The sequence below is a fragment of the Lissotriton vulgaris genome, chromosome 6 (genome assembly GCF_964263255.1).
Source record: "Lissotriton vulgaris chromosome 6, aLisVul1.2, whole genome shotgun sequence".
NCBI lineage: Eukaryota > Metazoa > Chordata > Amphibia > Caudata > Salamandridae > Lissotriton > Lissotriton vulgaris.
In genome coordinates this window covers 1,477,764,149-1,477,786,250 of record NC_141694.1, presented here as the reverse complement: position 1 = coordinate 1,477,786,250, position 22,102 = coordinate 1,477,764,149, and the positions used below count along the sequence as shown (strand labels likewise).

Sequence of the window (22,102 nt, the reverse complement as noted above, 5' to 3'; positions counted from 1 at the left end):
CTATGGTTCTGGCAGCCCAATCTATCGTTGGATTATGCTCAGTGAGCCAAGGAAGCCCAAGAATCAACTGAAACTGAGGGGCGTCGATCAAATTAAAATGAATGTCTTCTTGATGGCCATCCTCTCGAATTAACTGCACCAATTCCGTGTGACTTACTATAGGGCCAGAAGACAAATTCGTCCCATCAATGGCTCTGACTGATTCACTCTTGTCTTTGGCTATGGCTCTCAATCCAATCTTACTTGCGAATTTCAGATCACAAAAGTTTCCAGTTGCCCCTGAATCCACCATAACTGTTATGCCTTCTCGCACTTCTTGACGGAATTTGATGGTCGTTGATAATATGAGATGTGGAGAAGACGACTGTAGGGTGTTAGCCAATTGGTGTTCTTGTGGAGTTGGTTCTTGACTCGCATCCACCTGTACAACTCCTTCTACAGGTGGTGCAGCTAGTTTTCCTTCGGCTTATAAGATCCTTTGGGTTTCTTTGGACAATTCCTCACAAAATGTCCGCTTGAGCCGCAATACATGCATAAATTGCTGGCTCGTCTTTTCTCCTTTTCTTCCTTAGTAAGCGGTCCCCTTATTGTTCCGATTTGCATGGGTTCTGAGCTGTTACCTCCTTCTGTACCTTTTCCTGGTTCAAACCTTGCTCTATCAAAACGGGGTACTGTGCTTCGAAACTCACGTCGTCTTTCTCCCTTCCGTTCCCCTTGACGGAAATCCAATTCCAATATTAGGTCTATTAGGGCAGATATCTCTGTGGGTCGATTAGGTATTTGTGCCAGCCCATCTTTTAATTCATCTCGTAGGCCACGATAGAATATTGCAGTTCTTTTACTTTCGGGCCAATCAGTCTCCATAATTAACTTGTTAAATTGGGCCAAATACGCTACTAAGTCTCTATTGCCCTGTTTCAAATCCAACAACTCATTGTCCACTGCCTGCGAGATTCTTCTTCGGTCAAATATTCGCAAAAATTCTTTTTTAAACTCGTCATAATTCTGCAGAAGAGGGTCATATCTTGATACCAAAGGCATAGACCATGCGGCCGCATCCCCACTCAAATATGATAAGATAAATGCCACTTTAGATTGTGCGTCAGGGAAGATAGAAGGGCGACACATAAAGTGCAAGGAACATTGTGTGATGAACACCTGTGCTTTCTGGGGATCCCCATTAAATCTCTCTGGTGCCGCTAGGGGTATGACTGGGGACAAGGAATGTATGACCTGTGTGGTTGATTTGCTAGTTTCCCCTGTAGATGTTATGGGAGTCTCCCTATTTCTTAAAAGTGATGGCCCAACTTGCTGCGCTAACTCTGCGGTTTCTTTTCTGGAATTAATCACCTCTTGTCTCAACCTTTGGTTTTCTTCTTTTACCGCTACTAACTCCTTTTGTATAGTATCTAAAACCGCCCCCAATGTCTGCAAATTAATTCCCTCAACCATTCTGTTCGGGTGCAAGTTTACAACGTGGGCACTTCACTCTGTCAGAGTCCACTTTCTTACCAACTTTTCCTCTCGAAGACTTGCACAGGAACAGAAGATGCTAGCTTTCCGACTCCCTCTTCCAACCAATCAGAATCAGAATATATCTTGACTCTAACTGATTAGATAGAGGGAAGGGGAAAATTGGATAAAATAACGAAATAAATAAAACAGAGAAGAGACTGGTCCTGATCCTCTGGAGTTCCGTGGAATCTTCAATCAGCTTGCAAATCAGCTTCTCAAAGAACCCTAGGAATACTAAACACATACAAGATAATAAATCACTGTACCTGAGCTACTCTGGTCTTCCTATTACTGTTTCTAAGAACACCTACCCAGGAATCAGTAACGACCTGCCGCTCTTCTATACTGAAGTGTAGCTTGGTGAATGATCTGCCTAATCTGGATTTTCAGATGACAGCTCTTCCTCCTACTTCTGCAAATGACATTAGGGTTATTACTTTCTGCTCACTGCTCTGTGTTTGCTCTATATAATGCTGCTTGTTTTCCCCACCTACCAGTGTTGTCTAAAATGTTGTCCTTATATTGTTTTCTTCTTGTACAGAGACCTTCTCCTGAATAGATGAATTAACTTCATTCAACTCTCCAGGTAAGTTTCCTATTCTTCTGCTTGTAAATTCTTTCACAGTACTCAAACAACCTCTCTAACACTGTCCCTATTCTTTTCTAGATAACGTGAAGTCTTTTGTCTTGCACTGGTTAAAAGGACGAAATTCAGCACTGGTGAGTTTGATTCACTCAGTTAATGTTCATTAATCTTTCCATGCATTGATAAAGTTGAAATACAATATTTACACAGTCTCATGAACTTGCACTGAATACAGGAAACATTCCACTTAGCTCTATGTTTCTCCGCTACTTTGAATGAGTCTCTCTCCTTCAGCTTCCGTGAATAAATGACAGGAATTCTCTGCTTGGAAAGATTCTTCTCTGACACGCTGTTCAAAAGGCTCCGGTTTCTTTTCTGAAAACACGAACTCTGCTTGAACACTCTGTATACTCTGGACTGCGTGAACCCAAGGTCAAGGCAATGAATGTTGAAAAAACTCTTCACTGGCTGAAATCGTTTCTTAGCTTATTTTCCGAAGACACACTCTAACGCGACCACTGTGACTGGATTCCTCGGTGAAGTGCGCAGTTCCAAAGGAACGCGCGCTGCACCTGGACTCTCGATCTCGTGCTGGGAAGGCTAGACTGCTAACCTAGCATTCTGCGCATTCCACAGCTCGGACCAAGTGAAGTCTCGGCTGGCGCGCCATTTTCTTGTCTTTAAGCACATTGAATCTGCATTAGGCTTGCTGAAAGGAGGGATCCTGACAATCGTAGACGAAGCCAATGATTGACGAAGTGCACCGTCGACGAAGTTTACCGTCAACGAGCTACCGCCGACGAGCCCACTGTCGACGAAGCGGACTGTCGCCAATGGGCCAACTGTCGACGAGGACAACCGTCGACGGGCCAACTGTCGATGAGGACAACCGTCAACGGGCCTTATCGTCGACGAGTCTTACCGTCAACGAGGCTGATTTCACTGTCGTCCATGGAGCCACAGTCTACGACGAAGCCACCGTCTACGACGAGGCCACCGTCGACAGGCCAACCGTCGACGAGCCTTATCGGCGACTAGCTTTATCGCCGACGAGGCATATTTCACTGTCGATGGAGCCACCGTCTACGATGAAGCCACCGTCGATGAGGAGGCCACCGTCGATGAGGAGGCCACCGTCAACGAACCTACCGTAGACGAGAGGGCACTGCCCTCACTGTCGTCGACGGAGCCACCGTCGACGACGAGGCCACCGTCGACGACAAGGCCGTCGACGACGGAAACTTAGAAGTAGAAAATGGCCTTTAGACTCGTCGACACTCAACGTCTTCGTCGACGGAGTGACGACGACGGAGTCTTTCATCGTCGACGGGCGTGTCGACGAGCCCGTCGACGGACTGGCAACTTTCCAAGTGTAAAGGTGGCAGTAAGAGACCAGGTCCCGTAGGCGTGGGGGAACAATGTCCAGAGGATCCTACTTCATCCTTGGGAGGCCAAGAAGAAGGAATCACAGTTCCACACCCAAGCTTAGAGAGGACTTAGCATGCCCAGAACAAACACTCACCATGTCAGATACAGGGGTGACAGAACGTCTACAACTCCTGTAGCCACAGAAGGAGACGGGCCTCTCCGCTCTCAAAGGTCCTTTGAGAAAAGGGTTCCACAGAACCTGTGACTCCTCACTTGAAGTTCAGAAAAAAAACAGGACTATAAAGAGAGGGTCCTTAGAAAAAGGGCAAAGCTTTCCACAGGCGAAGCAGAGTTGAAAATAAAGACTACTTTGAAGAAAAGTAAAAATACTTGCAGATTGTAGAAATGTTGAAGAAAAAACTGAGCAGAGCTCAGGGAGACTCCCTTCACATGATGTGCGGTAGAAAATCTGAGGGTCTGAGCTTCTGAGGAGAAGGTTCTAGAGGTTGCGACAGCCTGATTGGCTGGAATTTGGACTATCATAACGACATGGATATGCCAGTAAAGTGATTCTCCCTCAATGCTTCCTTATGTGTTAATAATGTTCTATGGTACTTTCAAGCATTCTATTATTATTATTAAATTCTATTTTATTATTATTATTATTACTATGACATATATTTTTTTTATATATGATTTTTTTTTTACTACTATTTTATGTACTGTGGGACTCCCACTCCGACGACGGGGAATATTCAAGCATGTGAATCTATGAAAGACACCCCTAATACTGGAGAACTGGTAAGTCTCACATTTGGGGAAGGTCACGGATTTCATAGTGCTCCAACTGAAGAGTCTGAAACAAGTAGGGGGGGGACCCTGGTTCTTTCCAGTCTCCCTGCCATCCCCTCAATCTGCAGCCGGCCTCACAATCCCCTTTCTCAAAATGTAATCTCAATCGCAGCCCTGGGCTCCTTCTACTCCACTGCCCAGGTATCCCCAAATGATCACGGGTTACGCCACTGCATATATTCAGGATATGGGGTAAGGGGCCCGTGCTCACTGGCAGTGTGTCTTGCTTGCAGAAAGTTTTGAACCATCCGGCCTGGTCATGCCGCAGATGCTGGGCCACGTCGCTTACCATGGCCCTTTGCACCGGCAGACATGAAGCCGCAGCGGCATCTAATCTCACTGCAGGTTCCAGGGCAGAGGGTTCGGTGCTCATCCGTAGAATACACTGGTCATGACAGGAAGAGGACCATCCAGCCTGGGCAGACACCTGGGCCAACCTGCTTGCTGTAGCCTTGAGTGCCAGCCAGCGTCAGGTCCCAGTGGCATCCAGAACTTCCTGTGGCTGTCGGATCCACCCAAGTATGGCACTAGGGCTCACTGCTTATAGCGGGAGGATCGCTTGCGGCTAGATCGATCCCCAATCCGCTCTCTGAATCATTGTCTCTGCCGCTCACTCGCAACCCACATGGCCAGGCAACAAGATCACGCTAATCCTGTAGCCACTATCCCCTGTGGGGGAATTTTTACAGAGCTTTATTTGTGAAACAATAAGTGCCAGGGCTCTCGTCAGGAGGCCACTGCAGCTTTCACCACACATTGTCCCCTGATAGCTGCAAAACAACTACCAACCTCACGCTCCTACAAGTGTGACAATTTGGACTATTACAGACCCCTCAAGCTATAAGAATAGTTTGGGCAGCAGATAATGCTAGTTTTAATGTATATTTGATTAACAATCATCTGTTGTTGTGGTCATCTCTAAATTAGCAAGACAGTGCCACCGTGTGGCAGACTGTCAAAAGCGCCGGTGTTGACAACTAAGTGCCTCTGCTGAGCACCAGAAACCACCGGCTCAAATTAAGCCCTTCAGCCCACTCCGCTTAGCAGTCCTCTACAAAATGGGCTAAACTTGAGTATGTTCCAGTTGTTGAAGGGAATTAAAAGGCCCAGTGTACTGAGTTGAAGGAGCATAGCCCTGGGTTCCTCCGAGCTCTCCGAATGGGCGAGTGAAATATTTAGTTGCCAAAGGTAGTGGCATATACCGCACCGCAGCCTGAATCCATTTAATCATCATGTATGAGGCGACGGATCACTGTAATCAGTCTATTGGCAAGATATTTTGTGAGGACCTTTGTTTCAAATATAATTAAGGCTATAGGTAGATATGAGTAATCGAGAAGGTGTTCCCTGGTTTTAGAATTACAGAAAGTAGTGTATCCCTTAAATGATATGGCAGAGAGCCTATGCCATGGGTTTCATAACACATTGTTAAATGGGGATGGTCAAGTGGGATGCATGTCTCTTGAAGACCCCAGCAGAAAGGTGTTGAGGTCTCGAGTCTTCCCAGTAGATAGAGTTTTAAGAGCCTGTGGTATCTTGGCAACCTGGAACTGTCAACTTTTGCAGGTCTGCATTTGAGAGTACTGGGGATTATTAGGTTGTAAACAATAGGGTTGTTACACCCAGCCAGAGATGGCAACCTAGCTGCTTATAAAGAATGGTAATATGAAGCAAACACCTGCTCTATTTGTGGGGGATTTATTGGGTTATGTCTCATGGCGGTGAGAACATGTCACCAGACTGATTTTCAGATATCTTTTTTTTCCCCCTAGTTCAGATTTCTTGTATTAAATGTTCAATATCAAGACAACCTTTTCCTCTCTATGGTGTTGTAATGCCTCTCAGCTAACAACAAAGGCCTTGAAGCAAAGATCATAGTTTTCTCAGACACAGTGATAATCTGAAAGAGTACAGCACCAATGCCCTCACCACTGGCATCAGCTGACGCTATACAATATGCAATATGGCAAAATGGGGATATCAGAGGGTCTTTGCTAATGGAAGCTTTGAGTTAATTGAAAGCTTGTTTATATTCTTCCTCAAACAAAAATTCACACCTTTCTTAAGCAACTTCCTAAGACACGCGAAATGCAAAGTTTTCAAGACATCTGAAATACAATTCACACATGCCCAAGGCGAATACCAGATTGGCCAGAGAACTTCCTCACAAAGGGGCATCCATTGGGCACAGCAGGCACCTCGTAGATGGTACATGGGAGGGGGCAGCTGAGGTTTAAGGAGGGGTGGGTTTGTCCTTCGGAGGGGTCTTCTTAGGTTTGTGGGATTTGGGGTTGTGTTCAGGGGTTGGAGATGCTGTTTCTCAGGGGTGCAGTGGGAAGTGGAAGGGGTGGGTTTGTCCTTGGGAGTTTCTTTTGGTTTATTTTGATTTCGGACACAGTTCTAGGGAGTGTTCTCCTGTGGAGTGGAACGTGTGAGTCTGTCTGTGGGAGAGCTTTTTGAGACTTTGGGAGGGTGGGGGTCGGGTTTCACAGGGTTAAGAACAAGGGCAAACAAGACATCATCACAGGGAAAACTGGTAGGATGTTCGGGGTGAAGTTTGGTTTGGAAGGAAGAGGGAGTGGAAGTGTGAGCTATGTCTGCTGTCTGCACTGTGTGTTGTGTTAATGTCTGTTGTATGGGTGGCCGAGCATTTGTGTTTTGTGCCTGTGTGTGCTGTGGACGTGCTGGTGTTGTGGAGCCCTCTGTGTGCATTGCTATGTTGTCTGCAGGTATGGTTGTGTCTGTGGAGGGGTCTGCGTATGTTGCTGTTTAGTCTGCAGGTATTGTTGTGTCTGTGGAGGTGTCTGTGTGTGTTGCTGTGGAGGGGTCTATGTGTGTTGCGGTCCTGTTACTGGTTGTGGTTGTGTTTGTGGAGTGGTGTTGCTGTGTTGTCTTCTGGTATGGTTGTGTCTTTTGCTGTGTTTGTGGGTATGGTGTTTTTGAGGGATCTGTGTGTGTTGCTGTGTTGTCTGCAGGTATGGTTGTGTCTGTGGAGGATTCTGTGTGTTGCTGTGCTGTCTGTGGGTATGGTTGTGTCTGTAGAAGGGTCTGTGTGTGTTGATGTTATCTTTGGGTATTGTTGTGTCTGGAGGGGTCTGTGTGTGTTGCTGTGTTATCAGTGGGTATGCTGGGGGTGGTAAAGGGTGTGAGTGTCTGGTGTATGCATTCATATTTGAGTTTTTTATGTTTTGTGTTTGTGAGTGGTGCTTGTGTCTCTTGAAGTGTGTGCTTGCTTAGGTGTGCTTGGGATAGAAATGGGAATAGGGAAAATGGATGGGTTAGGGGTAGGGGTAGGGGCAGGAGGAGGGGTGGGTGGAGCGCAGCCGTGAGGAAGGAGGCGAGAGCCTTAAAAGATCTCAGTAGGCCAGACATTGCAGAGTGAATGCCTTCTAAGTAGGCCACCATCTGGGTCAGCTGGTTGCCTTACCCTGGATGTCATTCAGGACTGCATTCTGACCTACAGAAATGCTCCTCAGGAGGTCAGTAGCCTTCTCACTCAGGGCTAACAGGGGCAGGGGCTGAGGTGCCTTGAGCGAAGGAGACTACTCCCCTCTGAGGGGAGCGGGAACGGCCAACTCCTTGGGAAACAGCAGGGAGGGTGACAATGGAACTGGGAGTGGAGGACAAGGATGAAGGTGATAATGATTCTGTGGGGCTCCACCACCACGCCGGAGTGTCCACCGGAGGATCACTCACTAGATGAAGCGCTTGAGCTGCTGTCCTCCATGCCCTCCTCACACTCTCGTGGTCACTGGGTCCTTAAGCGTCTGACATCACCCACCCGTACCGCTGTGACCAGCTGTGTCCCCACCGACAATTGCCCCTTCTCCTTCACTTGCCCTGGATGTATCTGAAATGACATGTAACATGGGTTAACTGCAACTGCATTTCCACTCCCGATCATCAGAAAATGATTGAATAAGTTCTCATATTACACCAGCTTTATGGCTCACTCTATAGGCTTCACATTTACATGAGCACATGCATGCATGCTACATACCCTTCAAAATGCTGGTACAGCTCATGTTATAACCCCAGAAAGGCTAAATGTATTGATGGGGTTGTCTACACTCCATCCGTAAGCCCAAATTAGGATAAGGTGCACCATACAACAGTCATATGTAAAATAATCAAACAATTCAGATCGATATCAAAGCGTATGTTCAAAATTCTTCTTTTATTCAGACATGTTCATTGTGAAAAAGGGTATACAGAGCAGAAAAACAGCACAAGACTCCATACAGCCATATAACATTCCCAATCCTGCTTGCTACAGCCAGAGGTGTATATCTTCAAGCCAAGACACCTTGGAAGATTTTGGGTGTCCCTGATTATCTACGACATGAGGATGTGGGATCACTAGAGTCCAAACGGGCCGGCACATCACACCACTCTTTGGTTTTGTAAACTCCAATTGCCTTGTAAGGATGAGTATAGACTATTGCACCCTTAATCAGGTCCCAATTTAGAATCTGTATCCCTTATCATTAATTTCTAGTTTATTGTGCAAGGTAAAGGGTGCAATAATCTATAAGAAGTTGGAGCTGTGGGATCTAGTCAGAGAGAGTGATGAATGAAGACAGCACTTTGTGCTACATTCGGCATTTTTGAATACCAGGTCATGCCTTTCAGACACTACAATGCCCCTGCAGCCGTCCAATGCTTAATTAATGAGGTTTTGCTAGAATTTATCAATGTCTGTTGTGTGGTCTACATCGGCAACATTCCCAATCATTAACTGAACATGCAATACATGTTTGCACAATTCTTCATCAATTGCAAAATCAGACTTTGGATGCAAACAGGAAAGGATATTTCATATTACTTGAGGAGAGTTTTTAGGATATAGACTCATTCCAGAGGGAGTCAGTATAGACTTGAGTTGAAGGCTCCTCCTGTAGCATCTATAGGCTAGTTCAATATGTATGTGCGACTGGCGGGAAAGTTTCGCCAGTGGGTGAAACATGCTATAAATCTGTGTTTGTGTCTATATCGATGCCTTGAGTATAATATCTGCAATGCTATCCTGGGCCACCCTGCCTTCCAGATAAGACCTCGGGTTAATCCCTCTAGCTCCCTAAATAATCGTACCAGGACATACACCGGAAGGTTTGCAAAATAATACAATAGTCGTGGTAGTAATATCATTTTGGTTAAAGTGACGCGGCTCATCACTATGAGCGGTAGGGTTTTCCAGAATTGCATCTGCGCTCTTATGGAGGAAATGGCACGCACCAGGTTACCGTCCAATATGTCCACAGGGGAGCGGTAGATATATACACCCAGTTACCTGTACGTGGTCAGGTACCAAGTACGCGCAGTCCTGTTGAAGACTATATCCATCATGGCTACGTCCTCGTGGAAGGAGTAAGCGCCTGATTGAGCCCAGTTCACCTTGAGGCCCGACACCTCCTCGAAGCTACGGAACAGCGCGGATATGGCTGGCTGCACAGCATGCAGGTCTCTTATGTACAACAGCAGGTCATCCGCATATAGGGACACTGTGTGGAGACCATCCTGCAAAGGGATACCCCAGTCCTCGCCACCCTCTCGGAGAAAAGCCGCTAAAGGCTCCATGGCAAGAGAAAAGAGCAACGGTGACATGGGGCATCCCTGCCTGGCACCTCGCCCAACCCTGATTGTTTCAGAAACTAGCTTACCCGTGCGAACCCGTACTGTGGGGCGCCAATACAGCAGCTGCACCAGTTGTAAATATCCGTCTCCCAGTTCAGTCTCCCAGTTCATATTTACGCAAGACCGCCGCCAGATAGGACCACTCCAACGAACCAAAGGCCTTCTCTAGGTCAAGCACCAGACAGCCGTCCTGTGGCCAGTTCCTTGTTGCATACTGCTGAACTCTAAACAGTCTACGAATATTAAGAGAGGTATTTCTGGTTGGAACAAATCCGTTCTGATTGTTGTGTACCAGAGTCAGCACAAACGAAGCTATCCGTCTGGCTAGGGTGGAGGCCAGTATTTTATAGTCTGTGTTCAACAGAGCCAATGGACGGTAGGAGCCCAACAGCTCAGGGTCTCTGCCAGGCTTTAAGAGGGAGATCAGTAGTGCCTCATTCTGCCTAGGTGTAAGCTCCGAGTCATCTAGTGCATATACCCGCAGCAACTCTGGTATCAGTATATCTGGGTAGGCTTTGTAAAATTCAGCCAGTAATCCGTCCGGGCCCGGAGATTTGCCGTTCAAAAGGGAGAAAATACTATCTCTCATTTCCTCTGGCAATAGGGGAGCACTCAGTTCTTCCTGTTGGTCTTCTGCTAGTTGCGGCAGTGTTAAGGTAGAGAGAAAGTCCCGTATTGTCGCATCTGTGGCTAATAGACAGGATCTATACATTGTACAATAATGTTCCACAAAAGAGTGGTGTATATCACTCTGGGTGTGCATCATGACGCCCAGCGTGTCCTGTATGGATATCACAGGCACAGAGACTGAATCTTGCCGTATCAGCCACAACAGCAACTTGCCAGGTCTGTCTCCCATATGGTGGGTGCGTGCTGAGTGCGCCGCATAGTTCAGGTTACGAAGCCGTTCAAGCAACCTGGAGTGTTTCTCTTTGTCTCTCTCTAAGGACATAGCATTTCCCTCTAGCGCCTCCTCCTCGCCAAGGAGCAGTTCACGTTCAAGGCGTGTGAGTTCAGCTTCCAACTGCCTCCTCATACCAGCTTGTGCACAGAGGCAATCGCCCCTGATCACCACTTTAAAAGCGTCCCATTCCGTCTGCGTTGTCGCACCCGTGCCAGTATTTTCTTCAAAGTATTGAATTATATTAGTGGCCAGCAGAGTATGAAAGGGTGCGTTCAACAGCATATTTGGTTGTAACTGCCAGGTTGGAATGGCAGGCGGGGATGTTCCCATGACACTTCTAATACATGGGGATTGTGGTCCGAATGTGTCCTGCCCAGGTAATAAACTGCAGTGATATGTGTGAATAGCTCCACCGAAAGCATGTAGCGGTCCAACTGCACATGCAGGTCATGGGCACCCGAGTAGTAGGAGTATACCCTGTCGTAGGGGTGGCGATGTCGCCATGCGTCTCTCAGGCGCCATTGTGTCGCCCAGCGAACTAATGCCTTCATGGCATTTTGCGTGCGCATACCTGGTAGGGTTGGGAAAGAACGGTCCAGTGATACGTCTAGCACACTATTGTAGTCTCCACCCAAGAACATTGGGATGTCGTGCCACCGCGCCAAGACGCGCAATAGGTTGTCAAGAAAGGCAGCCTGTTCTGTGTTGGGAGCGTATAGTGATGCAAGTACAACCTGCAGACCATCTAGGGTGTCCCTGATTGCAACATATCTGCTCTCTGTGTCCACCAATGATTGCATAAGTTTAAACGGGACCCCTGGCCGTACCCAGATCAGTGTGCCTCGTGCAAAATCCAAATACCCTGTGGCGTACAATTGGCCACACCATCGGCGGTGTAAACATTGAGTTTCCGTGGCGACCAGGTGAGCCTCTTGTAAAAGAGCTACTTGTATATGGTGCCATTTGAGATATGAATATATCTGATACCTGCGTGATGGCGAATGCCTGCCCCTCACATTACATGTAGCAATTTTAAGTGGAAACATAGGTCTGATAGGGTGTGAAGTGGACATGTGTCTGTAGGGACCCCGCTGACATGCATGATACACATGCCTCAGCAACGCCTAACTCCCTAGCATACTGGATCGTGGCATGGCATAGTGCACAGCTTTCCAAACTTTTCTTGTTGGTGACACACCTTTTTGTGCAAAATTTCCCAGGGACACGGTAACGCGAGCCAGTGCAGCGAGCCTGCCCGACTCACCTAAGGGGGGTTCTCCCCCAAGAAATCTTTGAAAAAGTAGTGGGCAAATGGTGCATTTGCAAGCAAATTTGAGAAAGCAGAAAGGTTAAAAAAGCAATTGTTAATCTGCTCTAATAAAGCAAGTGACTGGCAAAACTGAGTGTAAGCAAGGTTAGGCTTGTGCATGAAACTAGAATATAATCATGCACACATTGACACATGCCCTAGTGATTTACGGCACAAAGTCCACCTGCTGCCTTGCTGAATATGAGTTATACAAAAATCTGTTCAGGAAGGGGGAATTAGGAGTGATAAAACAATCATGCAACTTATCAACCGGTCCCTGCGCATTGAACTCAGGTGGGACCGCTTTCCTCTGCGCAGCGCGCCAAAAGGCAACAGAAAATAGGACGAGTCATATGTTTTCCATTCAGCACTTTGAACTAAAATTAACTGCATATACGAGAGAAGGGCAAATACATATATGTCATAGAAATTGTAAATATAAAAATGTATGGGGACACAACATATCGAACAAAAACCGTTCCTTGATTTTTTTTAAATGTATGATTTGTAATATAACACACATACATTTCCAAAACATGATGTCCTTTATGAGTAAACATTTGTAAATAAGTGCAAGAATGAAAAACCTTGAATAAAAACAACAGCACTTACTATTTTATTGAGATGAATGAGGTGGATAAGATTAACACAGCTGGTCAATATTTGGTGGAATATAAGATAAAGACACTGATGCAATCATAGTCTTGGATTTCAGCATTTGGAAAGTAATGATGAAGGTTGTCTCTGAGCAATGTTAAAAGTCAACAATGAGTAGAGTGATATCACATTTCAGCCGGCACTCAGCAGTTTTGGAAAACATTTCAAAATTTCCTCCGTTCACTTTGCTTTTCCAAATTGCTCTTTTGTCTCTCATAGCAAAAGAATTACAAAATGTGAATAAAAACAACAGCACTTGTCTTACTTTTTCATTTAGATATATGAGGCTGATAGGTTGAACACATCTGGGCAATATTTGGTTGAATATTTGATAAAGAAGTTTGTCATTGTTGAAAAGGATACTTCACAAATGTATGTATCAGAAAACTGCAAGAGCATTTTAACGCTTTTTTACCTAGGTTTGGATGCATTTTTGTTACACGAACTTAAAAGCTGACTAAATCACACTCCGAATGCATCATGAACATACTTCGATCATTTTTTATTTCAGCTAATTCTTCTTCTTCAGTAAGAGAGAAGTTCCCAGGTGCAGCTGAAAGGAATGGATTTCTGATCCAATCATAGTCTTGGATTGCAACATTTGGAAAGTAAGAGAAACTTTCTCCGAGCAATGTTAAATGGTCCGCAATCAGCGTGCTGATATCACATTTCATCTGGCCCTCATCTGTTTTGGAAAACATTTCATAACTGCCTTCTTTCACTTTCCTTTCCCAAATGTTTATTTTGTCTCTCAAACCACAAATTTTATCTACTGCTGTGAAGATATTTTCTCCTTTTCCTTGCACACTGGTGTAAATTCAAATGTTCAAATATGCCAGCAAGATATGCCAATTTTGTGCACCAAAGTTTGTTTTGAATTAGACCGCAGAATTCGTGCTGCTTATTGTCCTCAAAAAGTTTAAGCATCATGTCACGCAATTCGTATACACGACAAAGGACACAACTTCTTGAGATCTAACGAACATCTGTGTGCAGTAGGAGCTTTTTAAACCTTGCCCCCATTTGTTCACAAATATGACCAAATATTCTTGATTTAAGAGGTCGGCTTTTAATGTAATTCACCCTTTGAATCACTTTGCCCATTACTTCCCTTAATTCATTACCAATGGTTTGCGCGACTAGTGCCTCGCGATGTAAAAAGCAATGAGCAAATATGATAGTTTCATTTTCTTTCTTTGCTAAAGCTATAAAACCTTTTGTTGAGCGAAACATTGACGGTGCGCCATCCGTGCATATCCCAACACAATTTAACCAGCGCAAATTATTTTCCTTCATGAAGCAATCTAAAGTTTGAAATATATCCTCAAGTTCTCAATGAAAGTTCTAAGCAACACAGGAATTGCTCAATAATTTTGTCGGTATGAATGAAACGTATAAAAACCAGTAATTGAGCTAACCCACTGACATCTGTTGATTCATCTAATTGCAATGTAAAGATCATATTGTCGTCTTGAAAAATATCCTTCATTTGCAGCTTAACGTTAGCAGACATATCTTGAATCCGTCTTCGAATTGTGCTGTCAGCCAAAGGGATTTTATTAACATCAATCTCAAATTCTGGCCCAAACATTGTTCGAACAATAGCACAGCAAGATTGCCTTTGGTGGTTTCGGCAACAGTGTGTGGTTCCGTCTTTTTGGCAATTATTTGAGCAACCAAGTAACTTGCCTTTTGAGCTTTCTCTGATGTCTTCATTCTCTTTGTGAATGATGCAGACTGCTTCCTTATAGATTTTGCAAGCTCAATAAAGTATTCTACTAATTTTTCTGACAAATGGCTGTGTTTTGTGGTAAAATGGCGTTTTAATTTATTTGGGACCATACTTTCATTTGCCAGTACCCCACAAACTAAACACTGGGGACAAGGATGGTTTTCATTTCCAGAAAATGTGAACCACAGTTCAATATAGGCTTTATTATATAAACGGGGATTAGCGATTTTCCCTTTACACTTCTTACGTACTGAGAAAGTGTCGGATTCACGGGTGATTCCAGACAGAATTCCAATACCTCAGGAGCGAAGCCAATGCCTCAACCTTCCCTAAGATTGCCTCCACCACTGTGTCACCAAGGAACCAGGCAGGGATGATAGGCAACCCCAGAAAAGGAAGAGACCAAGTCAGTGGTCAATCCGCTGGAGGAGTATTCAGGTAGGGTGGGCGGCTACTAGCTGCAGTGGAAACAAGAAAGAGAATAGAACAATGTCACTCTATTCTGTGTAGGTAAAAAATAACGTTCTTAATAGAAATGACCTGATGTGTGTGCTGCCCCACACTTACCCGTGACATTAATTAGGCAGGACTTCAATAAAGGTGATCCAACAGGAGTGACTTGGTCTCTTATAAAATAAAACAGGCTCCAGATATATTCCACCAGGGTTAGACGTAAACACCACTCAAAATTTGGTGATAAGGATTGAGTAGCAAACAGGAGATTCCAAATGAAAAGAATAATCGTGTTCGAATCCAGAAGGAACACGAAGGCAGGTTACAGCGGCATACAAGATTCGGTATGTCCCAGCTTGACAAAGGAAATTCAGTAGAACGCGCGAAAGCTTTTTGCTTTAAACAGGAAAGGATCAGCGTCTCTCACACGCTGTTCGTTGTTTGCCCGAATGTCTCAATAAAGTTTCCTCCAGATGAGGGAAAACAAACAACGAAAGGAAACAAAAAGAAACGTGTCGGCCCGTTGCCTTCACGGGGACCCTGACCTCAATTACAAAGAGGTTTCGATGAGCAGAAAAAAAAAAATCTCGCCTGAGCACTAAATAAACAGACGGTCGTGTCAGGAGCAAGCACAAGACAGACACGCTTAGAGATTCTAGGAGCAAGCAAGCAGGAGTCACAACGAACAATTACGGGAATCCGAAAAGGAATCAGGCAGGCGGAAAGGGAGTGTGGAGCGCTACTGAATCAAGGCGGAAAGGGAGTGAGGAGCGCTACTGAATCAAGGAGAAATTGCACGAAACACCAACAGTGCAGCTTGACACGAGGAGGAATCCTACAGAAGTAGGGAGTGTAGGAAAGGAAAGACAAGCGCCGCCATTATTGCGCTAGAGGCTTAAGAACCTCCCTTCATGATCAGCTGATCTGTCTCAGGGCAGTATGGGACAACACACCGCTCCTTCCATAGAAGTGCATTATATTACTAGTAGTGCAGCCTGTGATCCCCTTCTAAAAGCCCTAACAGAAAGACTGTTCAGTTGATTCTTGGGTAGTCTGCTCAATAGCTGCTACATTTTGTTCTTCGCAAACGTCATCGTCACCAGCTTTTCGCTTCCGAATTATAAACGTATCCATTTTGAGTTTCTGTTTGCCTCTGGGAAAATGAAATGTGGAAATCTAGAGATAGGAAGAACATGGGATACGAAGATTAAAAATCTTACGCCTCGCTTACAATCTTCATTCTCTCCAGTAACATTTCAAGATTTGAGTAGTAGATAATCATGTGAAATCAGAGCTCACATGGGTGTCAAGGCTCTGCTGTGCGAGCCTAGCAGGGCATGAGTGGAGGGGTACACCCACACTGGCCTTTGATGTCTGTCAGTTTAGCGGCTCAAGCACGTCTTGCACATTATGCACAGACAGACAAAGGGCGAAACCTCTCCTCTCTTCTTTATCCTCCTTAATTCATAGTTAAACGTTCCCTTTAAATTGCACATAGCAGTTGATACTAAAGAAACAAACACACATACAGAGGCCAATACATTAACGCTGTTGGCATAAAATTAATATGCCGCAAATCTTGATTTGATTTGATTTGATTTAATTTGTGGTTTTGTAAAGCGCTCATATGCCCTGAAACTTGATGAGAGTTTGTTTATCGGGACTTGAATAGCCATGTTTTAATCGCTTTCCTAAATGACATTAGGGAGGTACTGTTTTTGATTGCGAGGGGGAGTTGATTCCAATCTTTGGCGGCATGTAGCAGGAAGCTTCTGCCCCCCCACCTCGTTTGTTTAAAACTAGGAACTTGTATCAGTTTTGCCTGGCTGGACCGTAGGTCTCTTGTGGGGACGTATGGCTTGAGGTGTGTTCTAAGGAACAAAGATCCCGAACCTTGGAGCGCTTTATATGTTAAACACAGTGATTTGAATCTAATTCGTTTTGCCAGGTTGAGCCAGTGTAGCGTATCTGGATGGTGCGATATGTGCTCTGATCTCGGTATGTTTAGTATCAGTCGTGCTGCTGAGTTTTGCAAGCGCTGTAATTTGGTCAGGTATTGGGCTTGCATCCCGGCGTATAATGCATTACCGTAGTCGAGTCTTGATAAGGCTAAGGTGGTCACCACCATTTTTCGGGAGTCCATTGGGATGTATGGCACAAGTTTTCTGATCATTTTTAAGATGATACGAAAAAGAGTAATCAGCCTGCGCACTCCCTAATGTGTACTCTGTTACTATGCGTGTTTAGTACATTGTTTGTGTGCTGTTTGGTTGGAAGGCAGCCAGCCAGGAAACTACGGAATTTTCGTAGTTTCCTTTCCTGAATATCTTTACCATAAGACTCTAATTTGCCATTGAGGTCTTCCAAAGTGAGTTTCCAAAAATCTGCCTTACAACGTGTTGACAGATCTGCCTTGATGATGTGTATCTCTTCTTCTAGCTGTTTGATAGTTTTTGATAATTCCTCAATCAGAAGCAGAATTAAATCAAGTGAGCATTTATTTTGAACTGCTTGCCACTTTTCCATGAATCTTTAGTTATATTGGAATTTATATAACAGTGGTTTGATGGGCAAGCGTAATCCACGAGGAATTCTTTGTACCTTATGGTACTGAATCAATGTCGACGCATGAAGCCGTTGACTCAATGCTCTTTTAGCTATAAACTCAAGTTGTTTCAGTTGTTGTGGAATAGAACTGCCTTGAACATTAAACGATGGAGACTGTTCTATAAGTGAGTTGATGCATTCGAATTTTTGTACTATTATATATAAATTTTTCAATTGGCTGTATTAGCATTTACAATGTACCGTTTGAAGAAATACAAGAATAATATTTTTTGAAAAAAACTTTCATGAGTGATTACTGGGACAAGTAAAAAATTTACTAATTGTTTAATTGTTATAACCTATACTAGTTGTGCGTTTGGTATACTAGTGGAGTATCCACCAGAGGTTGAACATTTTTAAGATGAACCACATCGTGGATACTAGGTTGTTGGTTTGGGCCTCAAAAGTGAGTCTGTTGTCTAGTAAGATGCCTAGATTTTTAACTTTGGCCACCGGTGATGGACAGTTGCCAAGATCTGCCGGTAACCAGTCTGGGGACCAGATTACTGTATTTGTTCCCAGAAGCATGACCTCACTCTTATCCCCGTTTAATTTTAGGCAATTTTGCTCCATCCACAGGCTTACCAGCTTCATGCAATTTTTGAAGTTATTTGCCGTGTCTGAGATGTCATTTTTAATAGAGACTACAATTTGCATGTCATCTGCGTATGACACTAGCAAAAAGCCACAACCCTGATGATTTCGGCTAGCGGTGTTACGTATAGGTTAAAGAGCGTTGGGCTCAGTGAAGACCCCTGCGGAACCCCACATGGGCAATTGAAGGGGTTAGATTTTTTCTCACCCAATTCCACTGTGAATGTTCTGTTGTCTAGGAAAGATGCCAGCAACTTTCTTGCATCTTGGTGGAATCCTGCTGCTGTTAGTCGGTCCAGGAGCGTACCATGGTTCACCGTATCGAAGGCCGCTGACAGATCTAATAATATCAAAGCGGCCTTCTTGGAGGTGTAGTTTGTATCCCATGGTTCTAGGTTAATTAACTAGTATTCCGCCAATCTCGGAGGTGTAGTTACAACTAGGTACTTAATTGCATCTCAGTTTAGAATGCCAATCCGCGTGGGGTCTCATCTAGTATAATATGCCTCTTTTAACTAGGAATTAACCGGTATTGTGGAATCTCATTACAAAGTTACCAAGTTATTCCAGTTTTGCTGTACAGACAGTTCAGTCCTGGTCCATAATTTATATGTTGGTCCTGCGCCAGTGCTGTGTCACACATTTTTCTTTCATGGACCAAAAAGTGCATAGCTATCATGCTACCACTGACATCCTTTTCAGGCAACGCAGTGAGAATCTGGAACTCACTTCCGCCTCAGCTCTGGACCAACACCTCCTCCCGGGCCTTCAAAACTGACCTCAAAGTTCTCCTCCGTCAAAGACACTTCCAAAGTTAATTCATACCCTCTCTATTATCTGAAGGAAGACCTTCCATTATAGAAATCCTATTCTCCATGACTATGGAAGTACCTTCCCAGTGTGTTCTTGTGGTTTGAGTGTCTGCCATTTATTGCAGTATTATCCTTCTACCTGTGTTTGGCACTCTTTTGTAATATGTACACGTCACTTTTCTCTTGTAACACACTGTTTGCTACCTCTCACATTTTGTTTGCTTTAGACACTTGCACAAGTGCCACCATTGCCTACGTAGCGTTTGTTCTTGTGTTTGAGGGTCTGCCATTTATTGCATTATTATACCTCTACTGGTACTTTGTACACTTTTTTAACTTGCACACATGTCACTTTTTTCCTCCTGTAATGTACCGTTTGCTACCTCTTGTATTTTGTTTGCTCACAATTGTCACTTTTGCCTCATGTAATTTAACGTTTAACGTTTGCTTTTGTAATTTGTTCACTTGTAATTTTCTCCTCGTGTATCATTACTGTTCCTATTGTGAAGCGCTCTGATGCCTTCGGGTAAAGTCTGTGCTATATAAAAACGCATAAATAAATAAATGCTTTGCGCTGGCAAGAGAAGTGTTTAGGCATGCAATCTGAACTAGAATGGGGCAAGACTTTAGAAGCGACTGCAGATGTGCACCTCAGCCTGTCAGTGGCTCTCACTCTTCTGAGCTCTCATTCTCTCTGTGTAGTTCTCTCTCTCACCCCCCCCCCCACACACATACACACGCACATTCTCTCTCTCTCTCTCTCTCTCTCTCTCTCTCTCCCTCTCCCTCTCTCTCACTAGCCGTCTCTCTCGCCCCCCGCTCCTCCGACCTGCCCTGATGACTAGGGCATGCATTGTGAATTGTTCTTATGTCCACTACATTGTCTCAGTCGTGTAACCACTTTGGAGCCCAAATACAACCCTAGCATGTGCTGTGGTATGCAGTTCTATTATTACTGCCCTGGAAGTCCTTTTGCGCCAGGAATCTGAGCGATGGCCAAAAGGGGCAATGAGAGGCCAGTCGAGGCAGGTATTACTCCCCTCCAGCCCAAGCAACCTGCGCCACACAGTTTGGAAACAGCCCCAATGAAACATCAATTTGTTAAATATTGTAATGCGCTCAAATGTACTCATGATAGACCTGCTTAACATAAGTGAGGTCTTAATCTCTGATCTCACTTCCTGTAAGCTCATGAGTTGTGATGCCACTTCCTGTAATGCCACCTGTGATGTCCCAAGTTGTGATGTTACTTGCATACTGCCACACACACAACCCCACACACAAACTCACAACCCCACACACACACAACCCCACACACACACAACCCACACACACAACCCCCCACACACACCCACACAACCCCACACACACACAAGCCACACACACACCCACACACAACCCCATCCACACACAACCCCACACCCACACACAACCCCCCAACACACACAACCCACACACACAACCCACACGCACACAACCCCACACACACACAACCCCGCGCACAACACCACACAAAGCTCCACCCCCACACATCCCCACACAGCCCCACACACACAACCCCCCACACACAAATCTATAGGCCTATCTATTCACAAGGAAAGGTGGAAATCTACGTGCCTGCCTATTCACCAAGAAAGGTGGAAATCTATGGGCTTGCCTATTCACCAAGAAAGGTGCAAATCTATGGGCTTGCCTATTCACCAAGAAAGGTGGAAATCTGCTCCTTGTAGGTTACTCTTACAGTTGGAGCAGGTTTTCCACTTTCTTTGAATTCACAAAAAGTTCCAGGAGAACGCCCCTTCCCATTTCTGAATAGGAAAAATCAATCCATAAATGCATGTCAACTTTTTTTTCTCTATGGGGATAACATTTTCCCCATCGGAAAACTCCCCTGCTACACTTACAAGAAGACGCTCTATACCAGCCTGATCACAGATGTACTCCTCTTCATAACAATTTTAAATGTGTGAAACTGCCTACATACTGTTTGTATAGCATATACAGCTTAAACTCGGCGGTTTAAAATGCCCCAAAATGGTCTAAGCCTCACTACTTACCAACCGAGTGAGTGCCTGGGATGGTGGGGTAGAGGCGGCTCCGATATCACTGTGTCCCAGTAAGGCCGCACGCTCAGGGCCGTGAGCAGCGCCGTAGCACTCTTGGAGGGGGGTTCAATACTCCCACGAGGCTCTGCTCCGCAGCTGCTCCGCCTTCCGCCTTGCACGTCGCGTGCATGTCGCAATCACTGAGTGAGGGGGCTCGAGTCACATTCCCCTAATATCGGCCTGCCGGCAGACGTCATCGCGTTGCACAACACACCTACGTGTGGGTCGCGACACAGTAACGTGTCGCGCCACACAGTTTGGAAAGCTGTGGCATAGTGTATAAATCTACTTTCAACAGATGATGTCTCACAATAGATGCAAAACAAAAACATTTTGATAAACAATTCCAAAAGGGCGAATGTGCAACCAGCAATCGTCCAAACTCTCAATAAAGACAACAGTCCAAAGCGATCTGGGGGTGTGTGTGCTGCTTGCTAAACTTATATAACTTACAATTCGTACATCAAGTGTCGTAGAGGCTCCCCATCCACAGGCAAGGTACAGTGTGTAAAAAGAAAGCAGCCCATGTACACCAGTTCCAAAACATCTAGTAAATAAGCAGTGTGGACTGATGTGCACGTGACTACAATAGAGTATGTGTTCAAATCCCACACCTCCCTCCTACAACAGTATGTCTCCCCTTACCTCATGCGAACTTTCAGAATCTTAGCAGCATCTATCGCAAACGACTATGCCGACGCCAGCTGTATATTGCATCATACATATCACAATACCTCAAACCGTAGTTCAACCAGGAATAGGGTCCCACATTGTTCACATTATTTGGTCAGCCTTCTGTGGAGTGACATCTGGTTGTTCTGTTGAATCCTGTGAGTTCTGTAGGCCATATATCTGCTCGTCGTCGCTAGATAGGACTCGTTGGCTAGAGTTAGATGCATCCTCAGTCACCAAGGAGCCGCTGATTTCCGCTGTTGCTTGCAGGGCGTATGGTTGTCCGCTGAGAATCAAGTCCG

General features: G+C 45.0%; 1 protein-coding gene across 4 annotated transcripts in view; it reads left to right on the top strand.

Moving 5' to 3' along the window:
• Nucleotides 1-22,102, top strand: part of FOXRED1 (FAD dependent oxidoreductase domain containing 1) — a 108,233-nt gene that overhangs the window by 82,438 nt on the left and 3,693 nt on the right. For 2 of the 4 annotated variants that reach the window (XR_015296673.1, XR_015296672.1), the window contains 3 exons: nucleotides 2,057-2,101; nucleotides 2,183-2,235; nucleotides 13,337-13,433. The exons of 1 other annotated variant lie outside the window; for it this stretch is intronic. The gene's annotated coding sequence lies outside the window, so the exon portion shown is untranslated. The remainder of the gene's footprint in view (nucleotides 1-2,056; nucleotides 2,102-2,182; nucleotides 2,236-13,336; nucleotides 13,434-22,102) is intronic. One more of the 4 variants, XM_086927622.1, reaches the window with a different exon arrangement.